The sequence below is a fragment of the Belonocnema kinseyi genome, chromosome 9 (assembly GCF_010883055.1).
Source record: "Belonocnema kinseyi isolate 2016_QV_RU_SX_M_011 chromosome 9, B_treatae_v1, whole genome shotgun sequence".
NCBI classification, from domain to species: domain Eukaryota; kingdom Metazoa; phylum Arthropoda; class Insecta; order Hymenoptera; family Cynipidae; genus Belonocnema; species Belonocnema kinseyi.
This window is the reverse complement of record NC_046665.1, coordinates 28227043-28233368: the sequence shown is the minus strand read 5'-3', so window position 1 is coordinate 28233368 and position 6326 is coordinate 28227043. Positions and strand designations below refer to the sequence as shown.

The 6326-nt window shown below is 44.3% G+C and overlaps 1 protein-coding gene across 5 annotated transcripts in view; it reads left to right on the top strand.

The window, feature by feature from the left end:
* LOC117179461 (nose resistant to fluoxetine protein 6-like) overlaps positions 1 to 6326 on the top strand; it is an 824251-nt gene that overhangs the window by 181497 nt on the left and 636428 nt on the right. The window lies entirely within an intron of this gene.

Here is a 6326-nt window from a genome sequence, read left to right as displayed (position 1 = left end):
CAGCTATCCTAAATGATAGGATTGTTCGGGCAATTGAACCTGTGTGGCAAGAAATGTATGAACAATGAGGCTCAAAGAAAGGCGTAGCCGGATGTCGGGAGATCCTCCTAATCGATAGATGTGTCTGCAAAGATGCAGCATTCTACTAGCGTGAACTATCGATGGCCTGGATTGATTATCGGAAAGCTTTCCATTCGACATCCCATAGACTTATCATCTTTCTTTTGGAAATCTTAAAGGTTCATCCGCAAATATTTGGGTGCATAGAGAGATTGATGCTGCATTGGAAAACTAGATTTACTATCTCATCTGGCAAAAATCGTGTGACAACAAACAATGTCCCGTTTCAGAGAGGTGTCTTTCAGGGCGACACCATGAGCCCACTCCTCTTTTGCCTTACATTTTTGCTACTATCTCTAGCACTTCGCCATTCCGATGGGTACTTGTGCGGCAAACCTGCAGGTCGAAAGTACAAGGTCACTGATGTATTTTACATGGACGATCTTAAGATCTATGCTAAAAACATAGAGCAACTGCATCTAGCTCTGGGGATTGTCGAACGATATACTAAGGAAATTGGAATGGAATTTGGGTTAGACAAATGCGCCAAGGTTTATTTGAAGCGGGGAAAACTTAATGGCATCTCTGAAGATCCGGAGCTCGTTGATAGAAGCGCCATACGACACCTTTGCGCTGGAGAGACTTATACATATCTGGGCGTGCCACAGAGCCGCATTCAGGATGTGACATCTATAAAGCATACTCTCCGAAGCAGATACAAACGTCTCATTTGACAGATTTGGTCTGCCGAACTGTTGGCGAGGAACAAAGTATCTGCAACGAACATGTTTGCCGTCCCGGTACTACTCTATTCAGTTGAAGTAGTTCCCTGGACGAAGAACGAGCTCAGATCTCTTGATATCGGGACAAGAAAGGTTATGCACATGAACAAAAGCATGCATCTTAAGTCTTCTGTTCCGCGACTGTACATCTCACGCCGTCAAGGCGGTCGCGGAATATTGAGTCTTGAATATCAGGAAGAATTATTATTACAGGATTATTCTGGGTACAGCACATAGAGTTGCAAATAGAAGAGACCCTCCTCTTTAAATGGTCAGGAATCACGAGGAAGTAGGCAAAGGAGCATTTCTGTACAAAGCAGCGGAGGAGGCTGCTGAAACACTCGGACTTGACTTCAGTATTAGAGGTGAGCAAAATGCATCAAATCTAATCCATCTCGAGTACTCACTCCTGAAAGCCCGGATTAAGAAAGCACAAGAGAAAAACTGTCGTGAACAGCTCCTCGATAAGAGGATGCACGGTATCTTCCACAGAAATGTGAAGAATCAATCAATGTCTTGTGAGCTAACGTTTGCTTTCCTTAAATCGCCGGTTTGAAGTCTGGTACAGAGGGTTTCATTTTTGCATCCCAAGACGGTGTCATTTCCACCTTAACATACCGTCGCCACATTTTGAGCTAGACATTCCCGATGATAGCTGCAAGGCGTGCCATGCACACCCCGAGGATTTAGCTCATATACTATCTAGTTGTCCAACTCAGGCGGGAGCGACCTACATTCAAAGGCACAATGAGGCACTAAGAGTGCTTTATTACCATCTCTGTCACGCCTACGGCATTCACCTTTATATCGCTCCTCTAAATGCTCCTAGGGAAATTGAGTCAATTGTCGAGAATGGGAAGTGCCGCATATACTGGAACTTTATATTCTCGACAATTGTTTCTGTTGCTCACTCGAGGCCTGAAATGGTTCTTCTTGACTTCGAGAAGCGAGCCATGTTCGTTATCGAATTTTCGGCACCAGCTGACAAAAACATCATAGCCAAGGAGAATAAAAAGAAAGAGAGGTATCGAGACCTTATAAGGGAGTTGCAAAGATTGTACCCGGAATATTCTGTTAAACTGATCGTCCTTATCATCGGCGCTCTTAGAGGTGCCAAGCTTTCACTTGTTAATAACCTAAAAAGCATCCCTGCGTGTCAGTAATATGCCAGAAGACTTGCGGGAAAAATGCAGAAGGCGGTTGTCCTTGGGTCGCTCCGTGTTCTTAGGGTGCACGAGGCTTTTGCTAGATCGTCGTATTGTTTCATTTACAGACTGTAACCACCTATCTCACGGTTGTGAGACGTGGTTGTGGTTGAAATTTTACCGCAATTTCGCTGGAAGCGGGTGCAATTTTTCAGAATAGTACACGCTCCCGGCGAGATCCTGCGGTTATCTTTATGACAAACTTTTAATTATATATATATTTAATTATTTTATAAACATCTATCTGTGCAGCTAGTTGAAATGTCAAAAACTGCACTGTTTTATTGGTGAAAAGTTTGGCTGGGTATTGAAAAGTGCCGAAAATTTTACTGATTAAACTCTTCAGACGGTGTATTTACAAAGATTTAATAGTTTTAAAAGGACTTTAAAGAAGATGATTTTCTTAAATTCTCCTTCGTGGTTATAATCCGGCTGTGGGATGTGACGTACTTGTAAACCGACTCTCTCGTTTTCTTGTGTCCTTTAGAGCAGTTTCGTGATAACTGTAAAAGATGCCGATCATGCATCTCGGGTTTGGGGAAAAATCCAGATAGAAAATTTTTAATTTTGACTATATGTATTTTCTTAAAATTGTGTTTCGTTATGCAGTCACTAACAAATCTGGAAACGTACTTAAAGATAAGTAATTCATAACAATTTATTATGATTTTTGATAAAAAGGACATTTAAAACCTAGAAAAACAAATTACGCTGAGATTTTGAACCGGGGGAGGGGGGGGGGGCTCTATTTTTATTATAAATGCAAGTGTTCTAGCATATTGTTGACACGCAGGGATGCTTTTTAGGCTATTAGCAAGTGAAAGCTTGGCACCTCCAAGAGCGCCGATGATGAGGACGATCAGTTTAACAGAATATTCCAGGTACAATCGTTGCAACTCCCTTATAAGGTCTCGATACCTCTCTTTCTTTTCATTCACCTGGGCTATGATATTTTTGTCAGCTGGTGCCGAAAATTAGATAACGAACATGGTTCGCTTCTCGAAGTCAAGAAGATCCATGTCAGGCCTCGAGTGAGCTACGGAAACAATTGTCGAGAATATGAACTTCCAGTATATGCGGCACTTCCCATTCACGACAATTGACTCAATTTCCCTAGGAGAATTTAGAGGAGCGATATTCAGGTGAATGCCGTAGGAGTGACAGAGATGGTAATAAAGCACTCTTAGTGCCTCATTGTGCCTTTGAATGTAGGTCGTTCCCGCGTGTGTTGGACAACTAGATAGTATGTGAGCTAAATGCTCGGGGTGTGCATGGCACGCCCTGCAGCTATCATCGGGAATGTCTTGGCTCAAAATGTGGCGACGGTATGTTAAGGTGGAAATGACACCGTCTTGGCATGCAAAAATGAAACCCTCTGTACCAAACTTCAATCCGGGCGATTTAAGGAAAGCAAACGTTAGCTCACAAGACATTGACTGATCCTTTACATTTGTGTGGAAGATACCGTGCATCCTCTTATCGAGGAGCTGTTCACGAAAGTTTTTCTATTGTGCTTTCTTAATCGGGGCTTTCAGGAGTGAGTACTCGAGATACATTAGATGTGATGCATTTTGCTCAGCCCTAATACTGAAGTCAAGTCCGACTGTTTCAGCAGCCTGCTCCTTTGCTTTGTATAGAAATGCTCCTTTGCCCACTTCTTCGTGATTCCTGACCACTTTAAGAAGAGGGTCTCTTCTATTTGCAACTCTATTTGCTGTACCCAGAATAATCCTGTTGTGAAGACATTCAAGACTCAATATTCCGCGACCCCCTTGACGGCGTGAGAAGTACAGTCGCGGAACGGAAGACGTGAGATGCATGCTTTTGTTCATGTGCATAACCTTTCTTGTCCCGATATCAAGAGATCTGAACTCGTTCTTCGTTCATGGAACTACTCCAAATGAATAGAGTAGTACCGGGACGGCAAGCATGTTCGTTGCAGATACTTTGTTCCTCGCCGACAGTTCGGAAGATCAAATCTGTAGGATGAGACGTTTGTATCTGCTTCGGAGTGTATCCTTTATAGATGTCACATCCTGAATGCGGCTCTGTGGCACGCCCAGATATGTGTAAGTGACTCCAGCGCGAAGGTGTCGTCTGGCGCTTCTATCAACGAGCTCAGGATCTTCAGGGATGCCATTAAGTTTTCCCCGCTTCAAATAAACCTTGGCGCATTTGTCTAACCCAAATTCCATTCAAATTTCCTTAGTATATCGTTCGACAATCCCCAGAGCTAGATGCAGTTTCTGACTGGTTTTAGCATAGATCTTAGGATCGTCAATGTAAAATACATGAGTGACCTTGTACTTTCGATCTGCAGGTTTGCCGCACAAGTACCCGTCGGAATGGCGCAGTGCTAGAGATAGTGGCAATAATGTAAGGCAAAAGAGAAGTGGGCTCATGGTGTCGCCCTGAAAGACACCTCTCTGAAAGGTGACCTTGTTAGTTGTCACACGATTTTTTCCGGATGTGATAGTAAATCTGGTTTTGCAAAGCGGCATCAATCTCTCTATGCACCCAACTATTTGCGGATGAACCTTTAAGATTTCCAAAAGACAGATGATAAGTCTATGGGATGTCGAATCGAAAGCTTTCCGATAATCAATCCAGGACATCGATAGGTCACGCTGGTAGAATGCTGCATCTTTGCATATACATCTATCGATGAGCAGGTTCTTCCAACATCCGGCTACGCCTTTCTTTGAGCCTCGTTGTTCATACATTTCTTGCTACACAGGTTCAATTGCCCGAACTATCCTATCATTTAGGATAGCTGTGAATATCTTATAAAGCGTGTTCAGACAAGTTATTGGCTTGTAGTTCTTTGGGTCAGCTAAGTTGCCTTTTTTGGCAGGAGTATTGTGCGCCCTTCCACCAACCACTCTGGAATCGGCTCTTCCGACTTCAAATATGAGGTGAAAATACGGGCCAAATGCTGATGGGTTGAAGAAAACTTCTTCCACCAGAAGGTTTTGATACAATCTGGTCCCGGTGCGGAATAGTTCTTCTTCCCTCTTAATACTTTTTTCACCTCCTGGGTAGTGATGGGTGGGCATTCGTTATCAGGTGTTATGTGGGCAACACATAACTCCTTGAAGCTATTTATATTTTCTGAGTCTTCGTCCAGTCTATGCTGAACTTCGTAGACTTCTCCCCAAAATACTTCGACCTCCTCTGGTTTGGGTGGGCGTTTGACAGTAACTGGAGGGTCTTGGAAGAGTCGAGATGGGTCAGAGAGAAACTGATGATTTTCTCTGACCCACCTCTCCCTCCGCTCTAGACTTCTCTTAGCGTCAAATAGTATACGTATTCTCTCAACAATATGCTGCCTGATGGTCATCAACTTTGACTTGTTAAGTGTTTGATAACGGTTCCGGAGTTCGCGCGCCAACTTTCGAACCTTGGCGGTAAAATTTCTGCCAGATGTGATGTAGTCAATCACACATTGAATGCGGGACGCGTACTGTCTTGCCCAGCCTATCTTTATGGCAAGTTGATGCATTCGTCTTTTGGTCTTATGATCAGCGGTTGGTTTAGTTTTACGGTTCGCATCGGCCAAAGCTTTCGCCGCATTATACACACAATAATTGATAGCCCAGAGGTCGGATTCACCGGAAAAATGTCCACGAAGCTCGTCATCCATTTCAGCCAGATCTTTAGGCTTGAGAGAAACCTTGGTGTTGATGTTTCTCCGGGTGTTAAAGCATCGCTCTTCATCTATTGGATACCTGCCCGCAGTTGGCCTTAGTGTCGCCTCTCTTTCTTTGTTGCCAGCTTGTTCTAGCTATGGTAGAGTAAGCGTTCCGCTTACATAGCCCCTTTTACGGAGTAATTCAGCATGGTTTCGCAGACGTTGTTGCGAAAAGTGCGAGAGCTCCGGGTATTTCTCGCACCACAGAGCATGCAGCCGTGCCATGTAACCCCTTTCACGGGCCACACTCGCATCGTAGCAGTCTAGCAAGTCTGATTTAGTTGCTCCGTTCAACCAAAGGTCACGAGATATCGATCCATCGCATTGAATCCATTTGCATTGGCTCCCCCAGCTCTAGATTGGTCGGCACTGTTGGCCGACCCATTGTCGGGAGCCCTGCGCGTTCTGTTGTTTGAACCGCACTTACTACAACTATGTTTGGTGTTGTCATTGTTGTTCCCACGAGAAGTTAGGGACAGGGGTTCTTCCATCCTTGTAGAGCCCCGCATGCAAGTATAAGGCTGCGTACTCTGAGAGGTCGCCCGGTATCCCAGAGTCACCGTTCTAGACACCTCACCCAGGTGCCAT